Source organism: Bombus affinis, unplaced genomic scaffold (genome assembly GCF_024516045.1).
Source record: "Bombus affinis isolate iyBomAffi1 unplaced genomic scaffold, iyBomAffi1.2 ctg00000064.1, whole genome shotgun sequence".
NCBI lineage: Eukaryota > Metazoa > Arthropoda > Insecta > Hymenoptera > Apidae > Bombus > Bombus affinis.
In genome coordinates this window covers 2,137,501-2,147,500 of record NW_026108821.1, presented here as the reverse complement: position 1 = coordinate 2,147,500, position 10,000 = coordinate 2,137,501, and the positions used below count along the sequence as shown (strand labels likewise).

Genomic DNA, 10,000 nt, shown 5'->3' with positions numbered 1-10,000 from the left:
AAAATTAATATTTGGACAATAATGTATTGATAAAAATAAGCCTGAAATGATTTGAATTATTAAAAATATTCCTAGTATTGAACCAAAATTTCATAAATAATTAATGTTGATTGGTGTTGGTAAATTAATAAATGATAATGGTAAATTTAATAAATGAGTTTTATAAATTATAGAAATTATTTTTTTCATTTTTTTGTTCGTAAATTTTTATTTTTAATATAACAAATTTTTGTTATAATAAGAAGTATTAAAATTAGAAAAATAATAATAATTAATAAAATTAAATTATTTGGTTTATAGTATAAATTTTTGATAATTTTAAATTTATAATTTTTATGAAAATTAAAATTTAAATGTTTTAGGATAATTTTAATTTGATTGATTTGAAAAATTATAATTAATATAATTAATGAATTTAGAATTAATATTTTATAAATATTATTTTTTTTATTTATTTTATTAATTAATCTAATAAAATAAGAGAATATAATTAAAATTCCTCTAATAAAGATAATTATTAAAATATATAAATTTATTGAAAAATTTTGTTTTATAATTAAAGTATTAAATGTTATATAAATAATATAAAAAATTAAACAAATTAATTGTTTTAAAGGATAATGAAAAATGTTTATATAAAAATAGTAAATAATAAGTATTATATTAATATTTAAATTTATGTATATGATAAAATTAAGAATTAATAAAGTTTTCATTTTTAATTTTTATTAAATTTTTGTTATATTAATATTATAATTAAATTTTTAATTTACAAGATTAATGTTTTTTTTAAAACTATAAAACATTTATATTTAATTGACAAAAAATAGTTTAATAAAAAATAATAATTTTGGGAATTATAGATATTTTTAATAAAATTTTTTTGAAGTTTAATATTATATTTATATATATATATATATATATATATAATTTTAATATAATATTAAATTTATTTTAGATTATATAATTTTTAATATAGTATTTTTGATATTAATTGTTGTATTAAATTATTGAATTTATTTTTTAAGATTTTTAATTGGGGTAGAGTATTTAATTGCAATAATTTTATTTTATTTATTATCAATAGATTATAGTGGATTTTTATATTTAATTTATTTAATTTATTCAGTATGTGAAAGAGTTTTAGGATTATCATTATTAGTAAGATTAAATTATGAATATGGTCATCAAAAAATTAATTTTTTAAATTTAATATAATGAATGAGGTTTTAATTTTATTAGCTGTAATGTTTTTTATAAATTATATTAATTTTTGTATTTTAAGAAATTTAATATTTTTGATAGGAATATATTTTTTAAAAAATATTAGATGAATAAAATGAATTAATATTTTTATAGGCTTAAGAAATAATAATTATTCAAATTATTTAATTTTAATAATAATTTGAGTTTTTGGAATAATTTTTATAAATTTAAATGAAATAAAAAAAGGATGTTTAATATTAAATTTAATTTTATTTTTTTTAATGCTATTAAATTTTATAGTCATAGATTTATTAATATTTTATTTTATATATGAATCTAGATTATTATTAATTTTTTATATAATTATAGAATGAGGGTATAGAGAAGATCGAATTTTAGCTGCATTTTATTTAATATTTTATACATTAGTATTTTCTTTACCAATGTTGTATTTAATTTTTAAAATATTAGAAAGAAGAGGTAGAATAATTTTTTTTTTTTTAGAGATTAAGAATTTTATATTTGATTATTTTAATTTTATATATTTATTAATATCTTTTTTAATTAAAATTCCAATATATATATTTCATGGATGATTAATTAAAGCACATGTTGAAGCTTCATTTTTTAGTTCAATAATTTTAGCTTCAGTAATATTAAAGTTAGGAAGATATGGAATATTACGATTAATTTTAATTTTTAATAATAAATTTGTTAATTTAATTTATTATTTAATAATAATTAATTTATTTGGAATATTGATTTTAAGAATATTATGTTTATTTCAATTTGATATAAAATTAATCATTGCTTTATCTTCAGTAATTCATATAGGAATTATATCTATAGGAATATTTAGTGGTTCAAAAATTGGTTTATTAGGAGGGTTATTAATAATAATTTCTCATGGGTTAGTTTCTTCAGGTTTATTTTATTTAGTTAATGAAATTTATAAACAAACTAATAGACGAATTATTTTTGTAAATAAAGGATTAATTAATTTAATACCTTCAATATCAATAATATGATTTATAATATGTGTTTATAATTCAGGAGCTCCAATTTCTTTAAATATAGTAAGTGAAATTTTTTTATTAATAAGATTAATTATATGATATAAATATTTATTTATATTTTTATTTTTTTATTGTTTATTTAGATTTATTTATTCAATTTATTTATATAGATTTATTCAGTTTGGAAAAATTTATAATTTTAATTTTAATTTAATAAATAGGGGTTTAATAAATTATTTAACTTTAATTTTACATTTATTACCATTAAATTTAATTATTTTAGATTTATTAATTTAATTTATTTAAATAGTTTAATTTTAAAAATATTGAATTGTGGTTTCAAAGATGTATGATAGTATTTTAAGTTATTTTAAAAATAATTGTTTTTAGAATTATTTTAATTTTAATAAGTTTAATATTTATATTTTTAAGATTTTATGTCTTATTAGTTAATAAATTATTTATTTATGAATGAATAATTTATAATTTAAATTCAATAAAAATGAATTTAATTTTAATAATTAGATTCAAATTATTAATGTTTTTGTTTTTAGTTATATTAATTTGTTCAGTAATTTTATTATATAGGGTAAGTTATATAAATTTAAATAATAAATATTTAATTAAACGTTTTTATTATTTGATAATGTTATTTTTAATATCAATAATTTTTTTAATTTTAAGTCCTAATATATTAACTTTATTATTAGGATGAGATGGATTAGGTTTGATTTCTTATTGTTTAATTATTTATTATCAAAAGAATTTAGCTTTTAATTCAGGAATAATTACTGTGATTTTAAATCGTTTAGGGGATTCAAGATTATTAATAATTATTTCTTTTATAATAATTTTTGGTAGATGAAATTTAATTTTATATAATATAAATTTATTAATTTTATTAATATTTTTAATAATAGTATTTAGGAAAAGTGCGCAATTAATATTTATAATTTGATTACCTGCTGCAATAATAGCTCCTACTCCTGTTTCTTCTTTAGTTCATTCATCAACATTAGTAACTGCTGGAATTTATTTATTAATTAATTATGATATATTAATTGATTTAAAATATAAAGAGTATATTTTAATAGTTTCAAGAATAACAATATTTATATCAGGTGTGATAGCAAATTTTGAAATAGATTTTAAAAAGATTATTGCTTTATCAACATTAAGTCAGTTAGGATTTATAATAAGAATTTTTTCTTTAGGAATAGTAAATTTAACATTTTTACATTTATTTATTCATGCTTTTTTTAAATCTATAATATTTATATGTGTAGGTAGTTATATTCATTATATAAGAGGAATTCAAAATTTTCGTTTTTATTTTGGAATATATTATGTATATCCAATAAAAGGTTTATTAATAATATTTTCATTATTTATATTGTGTGGATTTCCTTTTTTAGTTGGATATTTTTCTAAAGATTTAATTATTGAGTATTATTTTTTAAATATAATAAGAATTTTTAGATTATTAAATTTAATTATTGGTACAATTTTTACTGTATCATATTCTTTTCGTTTAATAAATATTTTAATAATAAATTATTTTATAATAAATTTAATTTATTTTGATGAAGATAGAATTATAATAACACATATAATATTTATTTTATTAATTATATTATTTATTAGAAAATTTATTTATAATTTTTTTTTTTTTTTTATTGGAGTTAATTTGTTTTATATTTTTAAATATTTTGTTTTTAAAATAATATTATTAGGGATTTTATTTTCATTATTAATATTTAATATAAATTTTTTAAATAAATTTGTTATATTAATTAAAAGTTTTTTTATAATGGATTTTTTATATAAATTTATTTTAAATTATTTATTTTATTGATTAGTTTTTTATGAGATTTATTTTGAAAAAGGAGTGATTGAAAAATTTACAGGAAAGATTATATATTTTTTTTGTAATTTATTTGAAATAAATTATATATTAAAAATTTTTTATATATTATTAATATATATTTATTTAATAGTATTAATTTTATTAAATTAATTAATTATAAATATATATATATATATATATATATATATATAAAAAAATAAATTTAAAAATTTAAAAATAATTTAAAATAATAAATTTAAATAAATTTATTAATTTTAAAAAAAAAATAGTAAATGAATTTAATTAATATTTAAATAGCTTATATATTAGAGCATAATATTGAAAATATTAAGGAAATTTTTAAATTTTTAAATATATATATATATATATATATATAATATATATATATATATATATATATATATATATATTATGAATAGAAATAATGATAATTTAATATCTAGATTAAAGTTAGAAGCTTTATTAATTTATTTCTATTTATAATTAATTATTTTTTTACTAATAATTTTATATTGAAAGTATAATGTTTTTATAAACTATATAAATTAAATTAGAATAATATAATTCAATGATTTTATTAACAATAAAATGCCTCTTTTTGGCTTTAATTTAAAATTATTTAATATATATATATATATATATATGTATGTATATAAGAAGTAATAATATTACTTTTAATTTCGACTTAAATATAGATTTTTAAAAAAAATCCTTATATATATATATATATATATATATATTTAATATATTCAATTTAAATAATTACAAAATCATTCTATAATTAATGAAAAAATTAATATTAAGAAAAAAAAAGTTATTATAATAAATATATATAAGTAATTTAGGGTTTTAATAAATGAAATTAAAGGTATTAATAAAATAATTTCAATATCGAAAATTATAAATGTTAATGAAATTAAATAAAATGGAAGTGAGAATGGTAAATTTATTTTTGTAATAGGGTTAAATCCACATTCATATGGAAGATTTTTTTCAAAATTAATTTTTTTAATTATTGATAAAAATTTATTTAAGAATAAAATAATTAAAATAATAATTAAATTTAATAAATAAAAAATTATAATATTAATTAAATATATTAAGTTATTTTAAATTTTTTAATTGGAAATTAATTGTAATAATTATACTATATATTTATTTAATTTATTAATAAAAATTAAATATAAGAAGATTTAATTTATTAAGATATAATAAAATATATAAATAAATAATCAAATTACATCTACAAAATGTCAATATCAAATTGAGAATTCAAAATTAATATGATGGATTGATGAAAAGTGGTTTTTACATATTCGAATAAAAGAATATAATAACATTAAAGTTCCAATAAGAACATGAATTCCATGAAATCCTGTTGATAAATAAAAAATTGATCCAAAGATTCTATCATTAATACAAAAAAATGAATTATAATATTCGAATATTTGTATAAAATTAAAATAAAATCCTAAAATAATTGTAAATATTAAATTTAAAATACTTGATTTTGATTTATTATTTAATAAGTAATAATGTCTTAATGTAACAGTAAATCCTGATGTAATTAAAATAATAGAATTTAATAAAGGAATTTCAAATGGATTAAAAAATTTAATTATAGAAGGAGGTCAAGAAAAATTAATTTCGATTGAAGGAGAAATTGAATTATGAAAGAAAGTTCAAAAAAATGAAATAAAAAAAAATAATTCAGAAATAATAAATATAATTATTCTAAATTTTATTATTGAAATAATTGATAATGAATGTATTCCTTGAAATGTTCTTTCTCGAATAATATCTCGAAATCACATTAGAGAAACTAAAATTAATATAATTAAGTTTATAATTATTAATATTAAATTATTTGAATAAATTCATAAAATTGTTCTTAATATTAAGTTTATTAAATTTATAGATGAAATAAGAGGTCAAGGACTAATAGTTACTATATGAAATGGAAAATTTTTTTTCATTTAATTTGATTCTGAGAAATATAATGTTAATAAAATTGAAAATACATAAGCTTGAATTAAAGCTATAGAAATTTCTAAAGTTAATAATATATTTTGAATAATTAATGAAATTGGGGATAATAGAAAAAAATTTATTATAAAATTTCTTAATAAAATTAAAATTAAATGACCTGAAATTAAATTTGCCGATAATCGAATAGATAAGGTTCAAGGTCGAATTATTAATCTAATTAATTCAATAATTACTATAAAATTTATTAAAAATTTTGGTGAATTTAATGGAACTAAATGTCTTAAAGTTTTAATAGGAAAATTAATAATTGAATAGATTATAAATCTTATTCATAAAGATAAAGATATTGATAAATTAAATAATAGATGTCTAGTTGATGTAAAAATGTAAGGAATTAATCTAAATAAATTTAGTAATATAATATAGATTATAATTCTTAAAAATATAATAATATTTATAATATATTTATTTGATATAATTATTTTGTATTCATTGAATAGATATTTAATAAATAATTTAAAAATTATTATAATTCGTGATGGAATTAGTCAATATATATTAGGAAAAATAATAATTGGTATAAATATAAAAATTCAGTTTAATTGAAAATAATTATTAATTGATGGATCAAAAGTTTCAAATAAATTTATCATAATCATTTTCATTTTTTATAAATAATTTTTTTTTTAAAATTTTTAATTTTAAAATTTAATATTATAGAATTTAATAAAATTATAATTGAAATTAAACAAATTATGCATATTAAAAAAATAATTAATCAATTAATAGGTATTATTTGTGGAATTCATTAGAAGTAAATTTTAATTACTATAATTGATTTAAAAGATCAATTCTTAATTTCAGACATCTAATGGAAGAAAAATAATAAATTAAATTATTAATTTTAGAATGACAGTCTAATGTTATAAATTAACTAATTTTTCATAATATTTTTTTTTTAATTCAATTTGAAAATAATTCATAAGAAGTTCTTTCTAATATAATTGGTATAAAACTATGATTTATTCCACAAATTTCTGAACATTGACCAAAATAAATTCCAGGACGAATACAAAATAAATTTAATTGATTAATTCGTCCAGGGATTGCGTCAACTTTAATTCCTAATGATGGAATAGTTCATGAGTGAATTACATCTATTGAAGATACAATTATTCGTATTGAAATTTTAAATGGAATAATTAATCGATTATCTGTTTCTAATAGCCGAAATTGATTTATAGATTCATAATTTAATATATATGAATCAAATTCATAATTATTAAATTCTGGGTATTCATAGGATCAGTATCATTGGTGACCAATTGATTTAATTGAAAAATAAGGATTTATAATTTCATCAATATAATATAAAATTTTTAAAGATGGAAAACAGATAATTATTAAAATAATTATAGGTGTTAAAGTTCAAATAATCTCAATAGTATGATTTTTTAAAAGATTAAGATTTAAAAAATTATTTAATGAAAAATCTATAATAAAAAATATTGTTAAAGTAATAATTATTATTATTATTATTATAGTTAAATTATGAAATGAAATAAGATTATCAGAGTAAAAAGAATTTGAATCTTGAAATAAAAATATATTTCATGTAGAAATTATTAATAAATTAATTAGATTTATTTGAATTTTAAATTCAGTTCAAAATATATTGATTTATTAAAATATTAATATTAATAAAAGAAAAAAATTGTCTTTATAGTTGAATTTTAAGTTCAAAGCACTAATCTGCCATATTAATTGTAAATATTAAATTATTATTATTATTATTATTATTTAAATAAATTATTTATTGAAAATATTTTTAATTTTATTTTTTGAAATTAATGGAATTTCTAATAATGAGTGATCATAAGGTGGATAATTATTTAATCATTCAAGTGATGATTGATTAAATTTAAATAAAATTAATCGTTTAGAAATTAATCTTTCAAAAATAATAAAAATTAAAAGTAATAATCTATTTATTGAAATTATTGCTCCAATTGAAGAGATTAAATTTCAACAATAATATGAATCTGGATAATCTGAATATCGTCGAGGTATAGATATTAGCCCAAGAAAATGTTGAGGAAAAAATGTTATATTAACACCAATAAATATTATAACAAATTGAATTTTTAATCATTTTTGATTTATTATTAAACCTGTAATTATTGGGAATCAATGAATAATACTAGTAATAATAGCAAAGACTGCTCCTATAGATAGAACATAATGAAAATGACCAACTACATAATATGTATCATGTAAAATAATATCAATTGAAGAATTAGAAAGTATTACTCCAGTTAATCCACCAATTGTAAATATTAAAATAAATCCAATAGATCAAATAACTGTAATATTAAAATTTATTTTTGAACCATGATATGTAGCTAATCATCTGAAAACTTTAATTCCTGTAGGTACAGCAATAATTATTGTAGCGGATGTGAAATATGCACGTGTATCAACATCTAACCCAACAGTAAATATATGATGAGCTCAAACAATAAATCCTAAAAATCCAATTCCTAATATAGCATAAATTATTCTTAAATTTCCAAAGGTTTCTTTTTTACCTCTTTCATTTATAATAACTTGTGAAATTAATCCAAATCCAGGTAAAATTAAAATATACACTTCTGGGTGACCAAAAAATCAAAATAGGTGTTGATATAAAATTGGGTCTCCTCCTCCTATAGGGTCAAAAAATGAGGTATTAAAATTTCGATCAAAAAGTAATATTGTAATTGCTCCAGCTAATACTGGTAGAGATAAAATTAATAAAATTACAGTAATACATACTGATCATGAGAATAAATTAATTTGATCATAATTTAATGAAAAATTTTTTATTAATAAAATAGTTACAATAAAATTTAATGATCCAATAATAGAAGAAATTCCTGATATATGCAATGAGAAGATTGCAATATCAATTGATGGTGAAGAATGAAATAAATAAGAAGATAAAGGGGGATAAATAGTTCATCCTGTTCCTACATTAGGTGTAAATAAATTTCTTAATAATAATATAAATAATGATGGGGGTAATAGTCAAAATCTAATATTATTTATTCGAGGAAAAGCTATATCTGGTGATCCTAATATTAATGGAATTAAGTAATTACCAAATCCTCCAATTATAAATGGTATAACTATAAAAAAAATTATTAAAAATGCATGTCTAGTTACTAAAGAATTATAAATTTGATCATTATTAATTCATATTCCTGGATGACTTAATTCTATTCGAACTAATAAACTTATTGATGAACCAATTATTCCTGATCATATAGCAAAAATAAAATATATTATTCCAATATTTTTATGGTTAGTTGATATTAATCATTTTTTTATTAAGATTTATTAATTTATTAATATTTTTAATTTTGAAGATTAATAGTTTAAAATTAACTTAAAATCTTTTTAAATTTAATATTTAGTATTATGTCTGAAAAAGAAATAAATTGTAAATTTATTAATGAAAATTGAAATTTTTCTAATACTAATTAGTATTTATTTTTAATATATATATATATATATATATATATATATATATATATATATATAATAATAATAATAATAATAATAATAAATCAAATAAATATTTAATATAGTTTAAAAAAAAATTTTAAATTGCAAATTTAAGGATTAAATTATTAAATTTATATTAAATTAAGTTAAATAATATAAAGGTAAATGAATAAGTTATTAAAATGAATAAAGAAATTTTTTTAATATTAATAAAATTAATATTAGATATTTTATTAAATTTAAATTTTAAAATTAAGAATTTAAATAGAATAAAATAATTTCAAAGTATTAATATTCTTGATAATATAAAAATAAAAATTAAATTATTTCTAAAATTTGTATTTAAAAAATAAATGAATTCTCATTTTATTATAAA

General features: G+C 14.6%; 3 pseudogenes; 1 reads left to right on the top strand and 2 right to left on the bottom strand.

Annotated features, from left to right (window-relative positions):
- The first annotated feature begins 2,619 nt into the window (after window positions 1-2,619).
- Window positions 2,620-4,357, top strand: LOC126926923 (NADH-ubiquinone oxidoreductase chain 5-like; annotated as a pseudogene).
- Window positions 4,358-5,589: 1,232 nt separating this feature from the next.
- On the bottom strand, window positions 5,590-6,877 carry LOC126926931 (ATP synthase subunit a-like; annotated as a pseudogene).
- A 139-nt stretch (window positions 6,878-7,016) lies between these two features.
- Window positions 7,017-7,695, bottom strand: LOC126926942 (cytochrome c oxidase subunit 2-like; annotated as a pseudogene).
- Window positions 7,696-10,000: the final 2,305 nt, after the last annotated feature.